Source organism: Falco biarmicus, chromosome 6 (assembly GCF_023638135.1).
Source record: "Falco biarmicus isolate bFalBia1 chromosome 6, bFalBia1.pri, whole genome shotgun sequence".
NCBI lineage: Eukaryota > Metazoa > Chordata > Aves > Falconiformes > Falconidae > Falco > Falco biarmicus.
The window spans coordinates 6,377,727-6,396,531 of NC_079293.1; the positions used below are offsets into that span (position 1 = coordinate 6,377,727).

At 43.9% G+C, this 18,805-nt stretch overlaps 1 long non-coding RNA gene across 2 annotated transcripts in view; it reads left to right on the top strand.

The window, feature by feature from the left end:
• LOC130151005 (uncharacterized) overlaps positions 1–18,805 on the top strand; it is a 141,176-nt gene that overhangs the window by 55,777 nt on the left and 66,594 nt on the right. For both annotated transcript variants that reach the window (XR_008822458.1, XR_008822459.1), the window contains exon 4: positions 580–657. This is a non-coding gene — a long non-coding RNA (uncharacterized LOC130151005). The remainder of the gene's footprint in view (positions 1–579; positions 658–18,805) is intronic.

Consider the following 18,805-nt stretch of genomic DNA (forward strand, 5'->3'; position numbering starts at 1 on the left):
AACCTGCTGGTGTGACCTAAATATTTATTAACATAGAAAAGATTTGTGTAACAAAGTCGCTCATACTTCTCATTGCCTGCTCCAGCTGCTACAATGGATAGGCTTGATATTTAAATCCTTCTTTTGTCTAAATAGGGGAATACTCACTTTCTGCTTTACAGAGGACTTGCTTTCTAAGAAAGGATTTGTAAAAAGTGGCTTTCAGTCTTCTTATTGGCCTCAGAAGGCTGTTACAGTTACTAAATACAGATGTCCTGAGTAAAATAACTGCCTGCCTAGAAGCAGCTGATTAGGTTTAAGGACCCATTTGATCCTCCCTTTTACCTTTTTGAGCCTTTGATATATGCTCCAGATAAAGACTTAAAACTCGTACTGTTGTGCTCCTGTGGAGGTCAGGAAAGAGTCCTGCTGGCTATAATGTTCATAAGATGAGATGAGCGCTCTGTTCTTATTCCTCAGTCTGTGGAATCTCAAAGCCCAAAATATTGGATCAAGTCATCCTTATGGCAGTGAGTTGGGCAGCCTTTGAAGATTCTGTTGAAGGACCTCCAAAACTAATTTACTTTACCTCTTTTCCAGATGTTCGTAATCTCCATTAACTACAAAGGAGTCTAGACAACCAGCTTAGTCAGAGATGGCTCCTCTGTTTAACGTTGGGTAAGTGATGTCCCACTGAAGGACCCTATTGCTCCTCAAAATCTCAACCTGAGTATGCCTCATGGTCTTCAGCTCTATTTGTTCCCTTTGACCCTCTGGCCACTCTTCTGAGTGGTGGTAGACGTCTTAACCTCTATGATAGCTCCTTCCTATTTATATATTTCTCAGGCTCATTTTCCGTTTGGTAATCACTGTTTTCTTTTAAAGTGTTTTTTGTATTATGAATGTCTTCTGAACTTCTTAAACATTTCACATACCCTGCAATTAAAGCCCAGGGAAGTCAAAGAAGTGAATTTCCTTGGGCTGCAGGTCAGGTGGCGTAGTTCTAGTGCCATGTTTATAAGGAATAAGCAAAATGCTCCTGGTTTGCCTTTTCTCATCATGTTGCTGACACAGAAAACAGGTGAACATGAGCTGTGTTCTCTGTTTCTGTGAGCTTCTGATTTGCAGAGTTCTGTTGTTCATAAGCTATAATGCGAGAGGGCTCTGAGAGAATGGGTCAGTCACTATGATCTCTCTTCAGTGTTTTACCCAGGGTGGACCTGTCAGTGTGACACAGGCTATCTAGTGTCAGAACTTCTGAATTATTCAGGGATTTCAGAGGCTAAACAAAAATTCCTTTACTGGCTGAACTATTAATCTTGTTCATTTATGTGTTTAAAGAATGATGAAATTAAAAGTGCAGTATGAAAACAGTGACATTTTTTTCATATTTTTCCAACTGTAGGTTTGATTCTGCTTCCTGATAGCTCTTTCTAAGTGTATATTCGTACTTCATCCCCAGAATTTCCTGTGGTTTGAAATTCTTTTGCGTACATGAAAACAGTTATGATTTGAAAAGCAGAATAGTGTTGAAACTGGTAATACATAAAGCAGTTGAAGTTATTAATATGGCTCAGAAACAGGATAGAAGTAAAAGGTGCCATTTCCTATGTGTAAATGGAAAACCTATGAAATGGAGGGCTGGGAATCTCTCATGATTGCATTGACAGACGATGCAAAGAGCAGGATCCACTTATAGAGACTGACTTGAAGGACCTAAAGATCTAGTGTCAGTCCCAGCAGAGACTCTAGGTGAAGCTTGTTTGTACAAGGAACTACTATAGATATAATGAAATAGCTAAATGCTCCTTTAGAAGCTGTCTTTTTGGGATCCCGTTATATTTCTGCTACCAGGTGTGAGAGAGGAGTTGTGAAAACCTTGCCATCCCACTTTACCTTGCCTTGCACCTTATTAGCATTGGCTTTTTCTCAGGGTTGTAATAAGACTTTACTCAGTGTTAGGTATTTTCAGTAGCCCTTCCTGAAGCAGGATGCTGCGGGATGCCTGTGCAAGGCATTCAGCTCCCTCCTCTCCCCCTGCATGAACTGCACTGGTCAAACACTGCTCTGCGTGACCCAGTGCATTTCTGGCCAAGTGCATCTTTATGTTTTCTTGCCAAGCAGTGATATCCCCTTCTGTAGTTAAAAGCGTATTGTTACCTTCACATTATTAAATAAAGAGGCAGATTCCAGAGCCTCTCACTTCTTTCTGTGGATGTCACCCCCCTGAATCTTAAATTTATCACCTGCTGAAGGGAAATGTTTTTGTGGGAGCCACTTGTTAGAATATTGGCACCACAGAATAATTTAGGTTGGAAAAGACCTTTAAGATCATGGAGTCCAACTGCAGAGTCCAACCATCTCCCTGCCTGGGCCACCCATGCAGTCTGGCTGCCTGGAGGTGTTTCCATCATCATGTGCTACTTTGTCAGACACGTGTTTATGGCAGTGACCTGCACGCCTCCCTTTTCCCCTTCAGGAACAAGATGGCTTTTATTTTAATGTGTTAATATATGTGGTAGAGGAGCATTCCTGCTTAGACATGGGTACTCTGTTCTAGCTGCTGATGTTTCAGAGGTGTTGGAACAGCTCAGGAGAAGGCCAGGTTGAAGCTAGCCCTTAAATGAGTATATGGAAACCAAAGGTAGAAAATCTTTATTCTCTCTACATGACGTCTATAAAGCAATACTCAGCTGTGGCACGTTGAAGAAACATTTATTTCAGCACAGTGACCTTTAAAGGGCCAGACAGGGCAGAAGAAGGGATATTTCCTTGCTTTTTACTAAACCACTTCTAAAAATAAGAAACCTTTCTTGGGTTTTTGCAGTAAAGTTTTGGTAGTGGTGGGGGCTACAGGGGTAGCTTCTGTGAGAAGCTACTAGAAGCTTCCCCTATGTCCAATGGAGCCAATGGCAGCCGGCTCCAGGATGGACCCACCGCTGGCCAAGGCCGAGCCTGTCAGTGACAGTGGTAGCACCTCTGCGGTAACATATTTAAGAAGGCGGAAAAGTTGCTGTGCAATGGCATTGAGAAGACAGGAGTGAGACTATGTGAGAGCAACAACCCTGCAGACCCCCAGGCCAGTGCAGAAGGAGGGGGAGCAGCTGCTCCAGGCGCTGGAGCAGAGATTCCCCTGCAGCCCGTGGTGCAGCCCACGGTGAGGCAGGCTGTGCCCTGCAGCCCGTGGAGATCCATGGTGGAGCAGATTTCCACCTGCAGCCCGTGGAGGACCCCACGCCAGAGCAGGGGGATGCCTGATGGAGGCTGTGACCCCGTGGGAAGCCCACGCTGGAGCAGGATCCTGGCAGGATGTGTGGACCCATGGGGAGAGGAGCCCAGGCTGGAGCAGGTTTGCTGGCAGGGCTTGTGACTCCATGGGAGACCCAGGCTGGAGCAGTCTGTTCCTGAAGGATGGCACCCCATGGAAGGGACCCACACTGGAGCAGTTTGTGAAGAACTGCAGCCTGTGGGAAGAACTCACATTGGAGGAGTTTGTGGAGGACTGTCTCCCATGGATGGGACCCCACACTGGAGCAGGGGAAGAGTGTGAGGAGTCTGCCCCCTGAGGAGGTAGGAGCACAGAGACAGCGAGTGATGAACTGACTGCAACCTCCTTTCCCCATCCCTCTGCGCTGCTGAGGGGGAGGTAGAGAAAATCAGGAGTGAAGTTGAACCTGGGAAGAAAGGAGGGGTGGGGGGAAGGTGTTTTTAAGATTTGGTTTTATTTTTCATTATCCTGCTCTGATCTGAATGGTAATAAATTAAACTAATTTCTCCAAGTCAAGTCTGTTTTGCCCATGACAGTAACTGCTGAGTGATCTCCCTGTCTTTTTCTCAATCCATGAGCCTTTCATTGTATTTTCTCTCCCCTGTCCAATTTAACAAGGGAAGTGATAGAGCAGCTTTAGTGGACACCTGGCATCCAGCCAGGGTCAACCCACCATAAAACCACATTACCTTGAAGATGGAAAGAATAGGCAGGTGGCAGGGACCCTGCAAAGACTTGATGTTTTCTCTGGCCACCAATAAGTGTCTCATTTCTTGGAATGTTCTTTGCCACAGCCAGAGTAGAGGCTGGGCTAGAGGCAGCTGAGGCCACGTGAGGATGAAGACATCATGATATGGAGCATCTCCAGGAACAGCTGCCTCTTCTGCACTTGGGTCATGTTGCACAGTCACTTAACACTTTCTGGGCTTCTTTTTAGTGGGGAACAGGTATTCTTCTATGGCTGTCATCTGCTTGGCTCCTACGTAGGCTCCTACTCCTGAACTGAGCTGGTGGAGGAGAAGCATAAACTCCTCTTGCTCTCCTTTCCTCTCTTCAAGTGCTCATGGAGGATCTGGAAGACAGTGGTAGAGGTGTTTGGAAAAATGGAGTTTTGACTTGGTGAAAAAAGTTAGCATTTTGATGTTATTGTCATCTAGAATTAGAATGTAAAGATAAAATACTAAAAAATGTCAAGGAAAGGAATTTTTCTCAGAAAAAAATTGATGTGGAGGAAAAAGCTTTTAGGCAGTGTAAAAGGTTCATGGAGTGTGTGAAAGATAAATTCCCAAAGCAGCTGGTGAGTGAGCCAGCTAGGGAAGCTACCATGGTGAACCTGTTGTTTATGAGCAGAGGACTTGTGGGTGATGTGGTGGTTGGAGGCCATCTTGGGCATCACAGTCATGAAATGATAGTTTTCAATTCTCAGAAAAGTAAGGAGAGGTGTCAGCAGAACTGCCAGAGGGCAGTTTCCAGAGGGCAGACTTTGACCTGTTTCAGAGCGTGGTTGACAGAGCCCCTTGGAGGCAGCCCTGAAGGACAAAGGGGTCCAGGAAGGCTGGGCATTCTTCAGAAGGAAATCTCAAAGGTGCAGGAGGAGGCTGTCCCCATGTGCTGAAAGATGAGCTGGTGGGGAAGAAGACCAGCCTGGCTGAACAGAGAGATCTGGCTGGAACTCAGGAAAATTAGTTTATGACCTTTGGAAGAAGGGGCAGGCAACTTAGGACTATGAGGATGTTGCGAAGTTATGCAGGCCATATAGAAAACTATAAGGGCCAAAGCCCAGCTAGAACTTAATCTGGGTAGTGTCATGAAAGACAATAAAAAACAATTCTATAAATATATTAGCAACAAAAGCTGGGCTAAGGAGAATCCATCCTTTCTTGAATGCAGGGGAAACAGCGCCAAAGGATGAGGAAAGGCTGAGGTACTTAGTGCCTCCTTGCCTCAGTCTTTAATGGTAAGACCAGTTGTTCTCTGGGTACCGCCCTGCCCCCTGTGCTGGAAGACAGGGATGGGGAGCAGAACGAAGCCCCCGTAATCCAAGGGGACATGGTCAGTGACCTGCTGCTCCACTCGGACACACACAAGTCTATGGGGCCAGGTGGGATCCACCCAGGGGCACTGAGGGAGCTGGCAGAAGTGCTCACCGAGCCACCTTCGATCATCTATCAGCAGACTTGGCAAACCAGGGGTGGGTGGGGTGTCCCAGTTCACTGGAAGTCAGCAAATGTGACACCCATCTACAAGAAGGGCTGGAAGGAGGATCCAGGGAACGACAGGCCTGTCAGCCTGACCTCAGCGCCGGGGAAGGTTGTGGAGCAGGTCACCCTGAGGCCATCACACAGCATGTGCAGGACAACTGGGGATCGGGCCCCGCCAGCAGGGGTTATGAAAGGCAGGTCCTGCCTGACTGACCTGATCTCCTATGACAAGGTGACCTGCCTAGCGGAGGAGGGAAAGGCTGTGGATGTTTTCTCTACCTGGGCCTTAGCAAAGCCTTTGACACCGTTTCCCACAGCATTCTCCTGGGGAAACTGGCTGCTCATGGCTTGGATGGTGCACTCTACACCCGGTAAAAAACTGGCTGATGGCCGAGGCCAAAGAGTGGTGGTGAATGGAGTTAACTCCGGTTGGTGACTGGTCACAAGTGGTGTTCCCCAGGGCTCAGCACTGGGGCCAGTCCTGTTTCATGTCTTTATCGATGATCTGGATGAGGGGATCGAGTGCACCCTCAGTAAGTTTGCAGACGACACCTGGTTGGGGGGGAGTGTTGATCTGCTTGCGGGCAGGGGGGCTCTGCAGGGGGCTCTGGACAGGCTGGACAGACAGGCCGAGGCCAGCTGTATGAAATTCAATGAAGCGAAGTGCCAGGTGCTGCCCTTGGGTCACACCAGCCCCAGGCAGCGCCACAGGCCTGGGGAAGGGTGGCTGGGAACTGCCTGGGGGAAAGGACCTGGGGGTGCTGGTCAACAGCCGGCTGAACATGAGCCAGCAGTGTGCCCGGGTGGCCGAGGGGGCCGACAGCATCCTGGCTTGTGTCAGACACAGTGTGGCCGGCAGGATCAGGGCAGTGACTGTCCCCCTGTACTGGGCACTGGTGAGGCCGCCCCTCGAACCCTGGGTGCAGGTTTGGGCCCCTCACTACCAGACAGACACTGAGGTGCTGGAGCGTGTCCAGAGCAGGGCAGCGGAGCTGGGGAAGGGTCTGGAGCACAAGTCTGATGAGCAGCAGCTGAGGGAACTGGGGGTGTTTAGCCTGGAGGGAAGGAGGCTGAGGGGAGACCTTATCGCTCTCTACAACTACCTGAAGGGAGGTTGTAGGCAGGTGGGGTCGGTCTCTTCTCCCCGATAACAAGTGATAGGACAAGAGGAAACAGCCTCAGATTGCACCAGGGGAGGCTTAGATTGGATATTAGGAAAAATTTGTTCCCCAAAAGGTTTGTCAAGCACTGGAACAGGCTGCCCAGGGACATGGTGGAGTCACCATCCCTGGAGTTATTTAACAGATGTGTAGATGTAGCACTTAGGGCCATGGTTTAGCGGTGGACTTGGCAGTCCTGGGTTAACGGTTGGACTTGATGGTCTTAAAGATCTTGTCCAACCTAAATGATTCTGTGATTCTATGATTTATGGTCGGTATGAAGCATTTCAGTACTGTGAACGGAAACAGTAAATTGAAGTGTTAACTTACAGCTGAAACCATTTGTTTCAAACCACATATTCAGACAAAAAGTGTTTTGTAAGGGCAATTCAAATCTAAAAATATTTTCAAGACATAACATTTTCTAAATTCTAAGGAAATCAGATTTTCCGAGAAAAACATTATCTGGAAATCACTCAGTTACTTCTAGGCTCGGAATTGTATGGTGCCGGAGTTATAAACACAGCAAATGGCCCCTGTGCTGCTCATTAGCTTGGGTGTGCATAAGGGGAGCTGCTGGGTTTGAGCTTCCTTGCCACCTGCCCCTGTCCAGACACCGGTGGTCCTTCCTTTCCCTCTGGTTGGAGGTGTGTAGATGCCACATGTGTATTGGCTTCCTGGCAATGTTCTACCAAATCATGCTGAGATCAAGCATTTTTAATAGTTTCTTTCCAGCCTGGATCATTCTGACCAGCTAGATTTTGGAGTGACTACATGGGCTGTTATGCTTTGAGGATACTTTAAGCTTTGGAGAAAAGCAATGGACACAGGCAGTAGCTTTTCCACCTAGCTCAGCTGCAGTCCCAGGTGGCATGTCTGACTTGCAGCCACACACTCACAGGACAAAGTTACACAGTTTTCTTCAGTGGCGAAGCTGGCATAGTAAATTCCTGCCTACGCGCCCCATCCTTCCTCTCCAGCTCTTCAGCAGCAGCTGTGGACTTGCCCTGTAAGCCCAGTCAGCAAAGGTGTACTGAGTTAAAAACAGCTGTTATTCAGAGGTTGTTTCAGGGCTGTCTGAGAGCAGGGCTCTGCAATAGCTGTTTCAGCCCAGCCAAGGAGACAGCAGAGTTGCTGGCACCCCCGTGGGCCTGTGTGAGCTGCCCACACCTCGGCAGCACGGCACACTTGTGCAGAAGCTGCATGGACCACGAAGAGCTAGCTCACCCCATGGATGTGGTCCCAGCACAGTTGGGGAGGGCAAGACAGAGTAAAACAGGACTGCAGGTTTGGTCCTGCTCAGCGTGACCAAATGCTTACCATGATGCTTGTCAGATAAAAGCCTTGGGTTTAGCTCATAGGGTTATGCCTTCTGCTGCTGCTTTTTTTTGCTGCTGTTCTTTGATATCTATCTAGCATTACACAGAAGCCCTTTGCGCATCTTTTACTTCTACATGTGAGCTTACAGAGCAGCAAATATGAAGATTCCCGTTGTATCCTCATGTCTGCTGGAGTTAGTATCAAGTTCAAATCTGTTGATTTTAAGGGATTTAAACTGATACAAAAGTGGTTTGAGGACAGAATCAGGCTCAAAGCTTAGTACTATGAAAATCAACTAAGAAGCGTAAACCATTGAAACTGAAAGCAAATGCATATTTCCAATAGTAAGGGACAAACATTGCAAAGGCACACAGTTACAGACAGTCCTAATCAAGCTGTTAAATTCACAAAGAAAATGTATTGGTTTCTTCCTTTCAGAGGAGTTAGGTTGCATGATCTGCATTAACCAGAATACGCACATTTAAAACTAATAAATAAGTAAGCAAATAAAAGATCAGTGCCACAACTGTTTTGTTATTATTATGACAATCTCCCTGAAACTGATTATTCTATCCTTGTTACTGTTTATTTGCTTTCTGCATTATGTTCAAAGCTTAATGAAAATTGCCTAGCCAGGTTTATTTCCAGAATGAAATGCATAAGTACAAGTGACACAAGTTTGGGACAATACATGTATTGATACAAAATATTTAAAATCATAGTTTCTGCCTGCAGTGTCCACTTTTTTGCCTAAATATGCTTGATGTTGTTCTGTTACAATGGCATCTGGTTTTTTGTCTTTGGTATGCTCTGCAAAATTTGTAGCTCAATGTTTGACGGATATTAGAGGATACACAGCTTCAATCAGATCATCCTTCTTTGTGTCTGGAGGTGTCTTATTTTAAGACTGGATTCATCTCTCCTGCCTTCCTTTTCTTGCTTTCTGTTTCTGTCCAGCTTTGTTTCTTTCCTGCCCCTTTGTCCTATTTTCTTCTGATGCTCTGCGGATATTTTATTTATGCAAAATTTAACCTTAGAATCTCCGTTTTTCCCCCCGACCTAGTTTGGTACAGTGGAGATAAACCTGGAAGATTTAGATCTGTAGTTTTAGTTGTGTGTCTGAGTTGGATAAAGTTTTTCTTAGTTTTCTTCTTGAAAAAATGAATTGGGTTTTCTTTAGACTGCCTCATACTTCCTATGGTAAACATTTGTGGTTGGGACATGGAGAAGGATGGTAGTTTTGAACCATCAACTAAAACCAAAGGGCAGATATTTGTATGTTGCTGTGATGGCCCAAGCCAGAAAATCTTTCTAGCTAGGGCTTCCCTAAGGGCAGCTTGTCGCAGCCTGGGGAAAGGTGACCACTAGGGAGAGTCAATCTTGAGGAGCTCAGTGCCCTCTTTATAAAGGTGCCACCATGTTGGGGTGTAAATATTATCATCTACTGTCTTCAGGTCTTTAAACCTCATGTCCTAATGAGGCAAAGGACTTCTGTTAATAATTCTGTTTTCCATTAGGAACTGGGGAGGTGCTTTGCTTGTACATGTCGTTGCTTGGAGTGGGACGTTGGTTATTTGCCGGTGTGGATGGCAGTTTCTCATGAAGGCATGGTTTTCTGGCTTCAGTTAAGTCTTCAAAATCATTCAGATTCTCCTGAAAATCCAAAAGTGGCTGATATATGGGCTCACATGGTGTACTTTTGCTTGGTGACTTAGGAGGTCCAAGGTGGACCAACTTTCTGCCTGCAAACTTGGAAACTATATAGAATATAGAATAGATCAGATCAGCTGAAATGGTATTTTCAAGTAAAATAACATGTTAATATCAAAACAGCTTCATCCCATAAGAAACCCATAAGAAAGGCGGTACTTGTACAGCCATAAATAAAAGTAGTTCTTGACAAAAGAAAATTTTGCACCAAGGATTTAAAGCAAATGGTCATCTGCAGGTAGGCAATCAGCAATTTTTTGGTTGGGTGAACAGTCTTAAATGAGCATCTCAGCATAAAGTTGCCTAGCTTAATTTTAGTGACTATCGTTCGTTTATGCTTCTGGGGCTATTTATTACACTAATTTAACCATGCCACCTATGTGAAGAGCTGTGGGTGTGCAATAACTGGAACAGAAGTAAGTCTAAATTCAGATCTGGAGTTTGATTATCAAGTACTGTGCCATTTCTGTATTTTTGAGACTATGGAAAATGATACGATGGATGTGAGTGCAACCTCTTCTTGAGCAGATTGAAGTTGTGATGATTGCACCATGCTCATATTCATCCTGGGAATTTAAATAATCTCCTTTTTTTACTCATAAACATTTATTCCTGGAAGTGCCTTAGCAGTATTAGTACTATCCCAAGATGACTCATAGAGGAACTAATCTGCACACTGACAGAGAACAGTTGTAATCAGTACCTGATGAGTATAAACTAGACCAGGTGTTCACCTGCTAATTTTTTCACCTGATCAAAATTAAATCAATCACCAAACTTGGGGCTGGGAAACAATGGTTGAAAATACTTGTAATTTCAAAACAAGTGGGAGGATATTTCTGTAGCATTTTCAGCCATTGTTTTTTTCCCCAGACAGGTACTCTAGTAACTTTTCAGACTAAGATGCCAAGACTATATTTCAGAACAGTACCTTCTGGTAAGTTTTCTGGGTTTTTCCAATGCGATCTCATCTTCTTAAATAGCATCTGGCGCTGCCAGGGTTAGTACAGAAGGAAATGCCCTATTGCCGTAATTCCTGAGGTTTTCCAGAGTGTCCATTTCAGTCTTCTGGGAAATCTGAATGTCTGTATTCTGAGTCCTTATTAAAATGTTATCAGGATTAATATTGTGGTTTTCTATTTCATTTTCCCTCTGCAAAATGATCAGTCACCATTCAATTAGTTTGGAACAAAAAAGCACCTTGAACTTTAAAGGAAATCACAGTACAATGTGCAATGTGAAATCTTGTTTTCACACAAACCTTAGTTACACACATCAGCTTTTCATTTGAGCAGACCCCATTGCAGAGGTTCTTCCTGAAACCCAGCTGCACATGGGCTGGCAGACCCTGCTTTTTACCACACAGCCCATAGGGAGCCAGTTTTCATGAAAATCCACTGGAGACTAGCATGCCATCTTTGGAGAGCCTGTAGCACTTCCTTCGAGGCTTACAGAGTTTGCTACCAGATGTCTAAGGGAGACCAGGGTACCACAGCTCATGCTGCAAAGTAGAAAACATTACAGGATCCTGTGAGCCACTCCCAGATCTGGGAAGAAAATTACTGTGGTTCTGTTGCTGTCTGCTGTGAGGGCAGGCAGTCAGCACAGGGCTAGAGCAATCCTGGGAAGGTTTTGCAGTGGGAGTGCGGCAGGAAGGCCTCCATGGAGCTGTGCTAACAGCACTGTGCATCCTCATAAGAACACGGGCTCCAGGACTTACTCCTGCTGCAGTGCTGTAACCCTTACTCGTGATGCATCCTACATGCACGTGGGGATGTGTTCTCATATGTAGGACACTTATCCGTCCCATGATCCACGTTTTCAGAGTCCTCACTCAGGCATGCTGAGTTGCACGTATCAAAACCTTGAAAATGCAAGGGCTGCACAGTGAAGCAAGCCGCCTTCTACAGTACCAAGTCTCATGATGAGCTATCTGTGCCATGTGCTGCTTCTGCCGAAGACTGTCACCTCTCAGGTCTGGCACTCCTGAAAATGAAATTTCTGAAATGTGTTGACTACCCACGTGGATATGGCCAGTGCCAAGCCTTTTTGAATGTTCTCTGTATCATCTTTGACAGATCTGCTTTGTCGTTATGCAGCTACCACTTCAAGGATTATTTGTATGAGTTTTGATCTTTTCACTGCCATCCCCACCTAAACCAAACTTCTCACTTCCAGAATTGGAGAAGTCATTTGTTTTACCATGATATATTTACCTTTCATAGTCCTCTTCTCTTCTTTGCATTGCAAAGTACTCCCCCTGTGAAAAATATGTTTTTAATCTAACATGCCATTATAAAAAATCTGTGTAATTTGTGGAGAAAAGGCACTTTTGAATGCTTGCATGTATTTTCTGAGTTAGCGAGAATGTTTGGAAAAATTTGAAGGGCCCCAAACCTCAAACTTGTGGGGTTACTCTATCCTTCCTACATATCTGCAGCACCCAATCACAATTAAGGACATTATTTTTAAAGTATTTATAAAAAGAAACACAATATGTTTAAGTTGACAACACATTGCTAAAACCACACTAGATCAATTGGGAATTTGAGATGTCATAAGCATTTTGGGCTATGCAATCAAATAGTCTCCCAGGATTTTACACGCTGCTAGTTAAGAAAACAAATTTTCATCTTACATTTTGCAAGCTGTCACCTTATATACAGTATATCAGAAAACTTGCCATGACTGGTTTTACTGCCAGACCTCTTAAGAGCTAATTGGTTAAGCACCTGGGCAGGAAGCTTTTTGGCAGAAATGCTATTTTCTGCAAGGACTAGCTATAAAGTTCTGGATGGCAAATTGTAATCATTAAAGGCTCCTTCTTCTGCAACAGAACACATAAAATGTAAATACATTGCTTGGAGAAACTATGATGCATAAAAGGACAGGCTGTGTTTTAAGTTTATACAATGACTTATGGCTCAAATTTGAACATGGAAAGGATCTTATGCTTTTTTCAGGGTCAAGCTTTCAGCAGACTTCTCTAATTGCACCCAGAAAAATGAGAATCACATCTGTTTGCATCCACCAAAACTATTATTTGCATTTACAAATGTTCTGTATACAAGGAGGAGTTGCAAATACAATGACTTGCACTGGTTTTTCAAACACATGGGTTTTGTACATGAAAAGTAATTTCCACAGGCTTTTTTGCAGTTGTAGATTACAAGTTCTGCTGCAAAATTGTCCCCAGGAAATTGTATATTTCTTTAGTATTGTGTCAAAAATTGTAGTGTAGTCTGCTGCCTGGAATGAGTTGAATGCAGTGTTTTGTGAATGTGTGTTTGAATTCCAAACCATGTTTTGGGCTGATTGTGTTGGTGGAATTTTTTATTGCGTGTTATTCATGAGTATTGTCATGAATGCAAATACTTTTTCGTCTGTGTTGATATTTGATATGTTTGGTACTTTATGGACAGAATTTTCAGAAAAGCCAGATGCCAGCTTTCTCTACAATTCACTAAGAGGAGGAGAGCTTTTCAATTTGCTCAAAAAAATTGGAGTATTTTTTTACCATAAATATACTCCTTTATAAATATTAGCTGTCTGTATATATCTCTTTTCATAGACAGACGAGATTATGCAATGGCCTTTATGGTCCTAGACAGAAATAATGTAAATGAATGGCAATTTGTTTTCAGGGTACTTTATTTTACCTGTGACTGTTAGTTGTTACTTACTTGTTTTGGTCATTTAGGTTTAAGTTTACACTCATTTAGCTGCAAATGCTAATGTTTGTGCTTCAGTTTTATGCACACAAGTTTTCTTGTTGAGCTCAGTAAAACTATTCACATACACAGGTTGCACACATTTGCAAGATCTGGAGAGCTGAAAGGAAATTATGTGATTTAAAGAGGGATCACACACTGCTAGTAATAAATAGCGAACAGTTGGCATTATACAGAATAGGAGGAACATCTATCTATGCATTTTGAAATATCCTTGGCATAATTTGTAATACAAATATCAAACGCCCATGCTGTTGTAATTAAGCTCCAGTAACATTATCAGGATCTCAACAAGATGAAGAAAAAGGGGGACATTTTCCTCTTGCGCTCCGTTAACAGTCTTCACACTTCTTTTTCAGCTGTCTGTGGCTGGGTGGTTGGAGAAGTGCATTGCAACCTGCCAAAGAGGTGGTAGAATTTGGCCTCTTTTAGACCAAAGCAGAGAACCCTCCACCCAAGATAATGCTTTGCCAGCTGCCGCCTCGGAGAGTCGTGCCAGCAGTGTGGGCTAGGCACCAGGGGAGCTGGGGGCTGCTCTAGGCTCTGCCTCTGCCCAAAAACGTCATGCCACCCATGTGGGGCTCCACCTCGGGATCCAAGAGAGGCATTCTTTTCTTTTCCCTATATACTTTGCATACGCTTAGGGCTAAGTTTTGCCATTGTGTAAGCATGTGCATAAAGTAGCTTTTGCTGAAGAACAGGCCAGAGGACACTGGAAAAATAAGAAGAGTAAGAATGGCCAACTTGATTTCTTAGCTAGTCTTCCTCTCTCTCTCCCCTCCTTTTGTCCAAACCCCGGCCTTTCCAGGCAATATGAGTATTATTGAACACTGGAGAAACTGGCATAAGATGGTAGCACTGACGATCGTGATTTAAAAGAGCTCCTGGGGAAGAGTGATTGCACAGGTTAATTGTGTATAAGGCTTGAATAAGAAACATTTGAGAGGTGATTAACTACAAAGAGCTGCAGAGCCTAACTGCTAGCAAGGAAGAAAGATTCATATTCATAATACAGAAGAATATAAGCGGGACTAGAGGGACGAAATTAAGAAACAAATGATGTAGAGTGACTATCCAGAAAAAAACCCTCTGAGTTTTACAAACATTCTTTGGTAACAGAATAATCTTTAAATGGTACTTGCAGCAGCTTTGTGTTTATGAATTTAAAGGTAGCATTTACAAGCCTTGTGCTAACAAACAAGAGGAAATAAACTTTTATTGTCATGGACAGATGTATGAATCTACCTGTTCTAATTTCCTAATTTCTATGTTTTAGTAACAGATATTAGAAGGTATTATTTATGATAGCATCCTCTCTGCCAAATTTAGGCATCCAACTTGTGCCTGTATTTCAGGTTCTCAGCAAAGATGTCCTCCTAAAAGCAATTAATTTCCCTGCAAAGCAGTCAAATAAAGATTCTGTCTGTCTAAATGCAAATTTAAGAAGTCCCCACCTTGAACAGGTGAAGATTTGCAGATCAGCATTGTTTTGTGGTGCGGAAGAAAGACCTGAACACCTGGGAGCTATGTGGAAAGGGGCATAGGAAAGGTGTAGAAATAGGAAGCAGTGGTATGACATGGCTGAACAGACCCCAGAGTGCGTACCCAATTCACATGCTAGACATCCCTGCTAGGTTTAGTTCAGCAAAGGAAAATGTCAAGTCCTGTTCCTGAGGAGGAACGACCCCAGGCACCAGCGTACGCTGGGGCCGCCCAGCTGGAAAGCAGCTCGGCAGAAAAGGACCTGGGGGTCCTTCGCGTTGGGCACCACGGTGACCATGAGCCAGCAGTGTGTCGTGCTGCAGGAAGGCAGGTGGTACCTGGGCTGCGCTAGGAGGAGCGTTGCCAGCAGGTCGAGGGAGCTGATGCTGCCCCTCTGCTCGGCACTGGTAAGGCCGCAGCTGGTGTTCTGTGTCCAGCTCTGGGCTCCTCAGTACAAGAAAGACATGGAGCTACTGGAGAGAGTCCAGTGAAGGGCCGTGGAGACGGTGAAGAGACTGCAGCGCCTGCCCTGCGAGGAAAGGCTGAGGTTGCTGCCGCTGCTCAGCCTGGCAAAGAGAAGGCTCAGGGGGAATCTCGTCAATATATATGAGTATCTCGAGAGAGAGTGCGAAGAGGATGGAGCCGGCTCTTTTCAGTGGTGCCCGGTGCCAGGACCAGAGGCAGTGGGCACAAAGTGAAACACGGGAAGTTCCCTCTGAACATCAGGAAACACTTTTTTACTGGGAGGGTGACCGAGCCCTGTCACAGGTTGCCCAGTGAGGCTGTGGAGTGTCCGTCCCTGGAGATACTCAGAAGCTGTCTGGGCATGGTCCTGGCAACCAGCTCGAGGTGGCCCTGCTTGAGCAAAGGGGTTAGACCAGATGACCTCCAGAGATCCCTGCCAACCTCAGCCAGGCTGTGATTCCGTGAAAGTCACTGCTCTTTTGAGCTGGTAGCCAGCTAGGTTATTTTGGGACAGTACAGGGCCAGGTTTAAACCTTCGACTGGAAAAATGTCAACACAGAGAAAGAAAATGGCAGTCATTCCTTTGTTAAACTACCTTTCTTTTCTTCCTTGGTCTACTAAAACCTCCAGCCTGTCTGGGAAATACATATATACTAGGACTTCAAAACAATAATTTGTAGTGTTATTGCCTTACAATTGGAGCCAGTTTTTGGACCTGTGCTTGAATTCATCTTGACTCTCTGCCTTAAGAGGCCATTTTGGATACCAGGAGTGGCAGGAGGCAATGCAGCCCCTTAATCGGTTTCTTACTTACTTTATGCACACGGTTGCTTCCCTCTTCCACCGGGGTAGGATGCTGAAAGAGGTCACAGAGGACATGAAACACTACCACTTGCCTGGAAGGCTCAATCTCTAGGGGCTGTAAATCATCTTGATATGCAGAGATTCAAGAAAGCTGGTCAATAGCCTTCACAATATGGCTCTTTTTGAGTGACTTACGATTTAACAGATCCAATTTAAAATTATAAAATGAAAAAAATCACATATGTGAAGGAAAGCCTTCTCCCCCTAAGCGCACGCGCGTGCACACACACACACACACACACACACACTCCCCAACTCATATTTTTGAGTTATGGCTCTGCCTGCAAACACTGCACAGGCTGTTGTGACCTTGAGGCTGTGAGCAGGGATGGAGATCTGGATCTGCTCAAGCTCATCTGAATAATTTCTGGAGGATTTAACTGGACCTTCTCAAAATACAACTTCTCCAGGGCGAAGGCATTGAATGGGAGGCTAATGGCTGGTGTGTTGTTTTGTAGCTGAAACTTTTCCCGTTGCACTTGTGTGTTAGAAGCTGGAATTTGGCTTCCTGTCTGCCTAGTTTCTGCCTGAAGCAGAATTTTTATGACTGAGCTGTGAACCCCTTAGTGGAGACGGTTGTAAAAGAAAAGCTTACAGCCTTTTTAACTAATTGTGGCCTTACCAGTGATTACCATAATTTTCTGAATTTATTTTTAAAATTTTTGTCCTCTCTGATCTCACTCCATGTCCCTGAGTGAGTCAGAGATGGAGTGTAAGCATAAGATAAAGTGGTAAAAATACAAAAAAAAAAGATGCTGGGAAAAGATTTTACAAATTTCACAGCTTCCCACTCTCCTCCTCAGACTTTGGATCAGGCCAATTCAGACCAGTCAGAAAGGGAAGGAATGGCGAGGTCACTGAGATGCTAATGCTCCATTTCTCAATGGAAAAGTAATCTTTTATGTAAAGCAAAATAATTCTCAATCCCATTACAACCACCAGCCCATTTTTAAATGCATTAGTCATAAAAAAGGGTATATTTATCTCGGGGAAAAAAAGAAAATCTTTTAAAATAATCACCTCTGAGTATGCCAGAAGGTAGGTTTCCTGACACTGCACTCAGATCTACAATTTCATTACTTTTTTGGTGAATTTTGTCTCCATTCCATGGACAACCACCTTTTTCACGTGTGCTGTGTGGTTGTCACGATGTTCCTCATAAGAATCCAGGGAGCACTTTATGCCTGCCATGATCATGATATCTTACCTGGGCTCTTTTGCAGTCTTTCTGGTACCTGAGCAGTTTCTTCAGCAATAAACAATAAGAAGCCGTGGCAGGAGTGGGTCTGTTATTTATTAAAATCTTGATAACTTCTGAAAGACTGAACTCCATCATTTCTCTCATGTAGTTTAAAACAATAGGATTCAATTCACTGGGGCAAAGACTGAACTATTAGGAAAAAATTTTTTAAAACAAATTATGTCTCCAGGTACAGTGTCAGAATTTACAGTAAGTGGACAACACACTTCTTGTAATGTAGCTGGAGTAGCCTAAGTCAATTGTACAGGCAAATTACAATACACAGTTGTACAAAACCCCTCTGTCTGGCTATGCTAACTTCATTGCTGGGCTGAGGCTCTGTTACTGCATTATAAAATATCCTATTGTTGATAAAATCGATTACTCTGAAAGGACACCCACCAGGATTAAGCTTGAAAAATGAAAAGATGGAAAACAGCATTTTCTCATTTTAATCGAGTGTGTATATTTTGGTTCTTAGTACTGTAGTCTCAAATGGATTAACAGAGAGATAGTGTGCATGCCTGTGTGTAAGAAGACAGGAAGATCCCCAAAGGCAGGAAAATCTCAAAGGACAAAAAAAGAAATAAGGAAAGCACAGGAGGATTTTTATTTTTGTATAAATCAGATTGGGAAATAAAGCTTGTTGTAATGATAATTATTTATCTCACAGGCTTCTATGAGTAGTAAGGTCTAGTAAAGTCATTTTAGAAATACAACAGCCTTGGATTCTGAGACTCCTAAGACATTTTTTCAAACTTGTCAGACTTCAGTATGAATGGGCACGGGCACATCGAGGGGAGGGAAGGAGGGTAAAGGTAGGAACGGTGGGCAATTCTCAGCAAAATAAACAAATTATGCATAGATTTATAATAGCTCTGGCTGTGACTGGCAGTGGATTGCCTGGATTGTCGTAGGAAAGCCTGTCATGTGTCCTGTGGATGGTGCAGATTACGTAGGCCCAATTACTCTCTTTTTTTTGATTAATGTAAATTATTGACTTTTAGAGAACGATCTGGGCACAAAATATTTGGCCCATGACTAGCTACTTTTGGCTGTGAGGAAGATATAAAAGTTCCATCACTGAAATTAGGTATTTAAAGACATGCAAAGTATACTTTGCAGCCGCACAATATGAAAGATTAATAACATCTTGAAAGTTGGCAATGTCTCTGTGAAGTGTCATATTGCACATGTCTATTTTAAACTTTTATAATAAACTTAAATGGCAAAGTGGCTAGTTAAAAGAAAAAGGAGACTACTTAAGGTCAGTTACAAAGACAGATGAGAATAAAAATTATTAGAATAACAAGAATGTCAGTGTAATGAAAAAGTATCATTCCTGGAGGTGGGCACGCGAGACCTAGTTTTTCAGGAAAAGATTA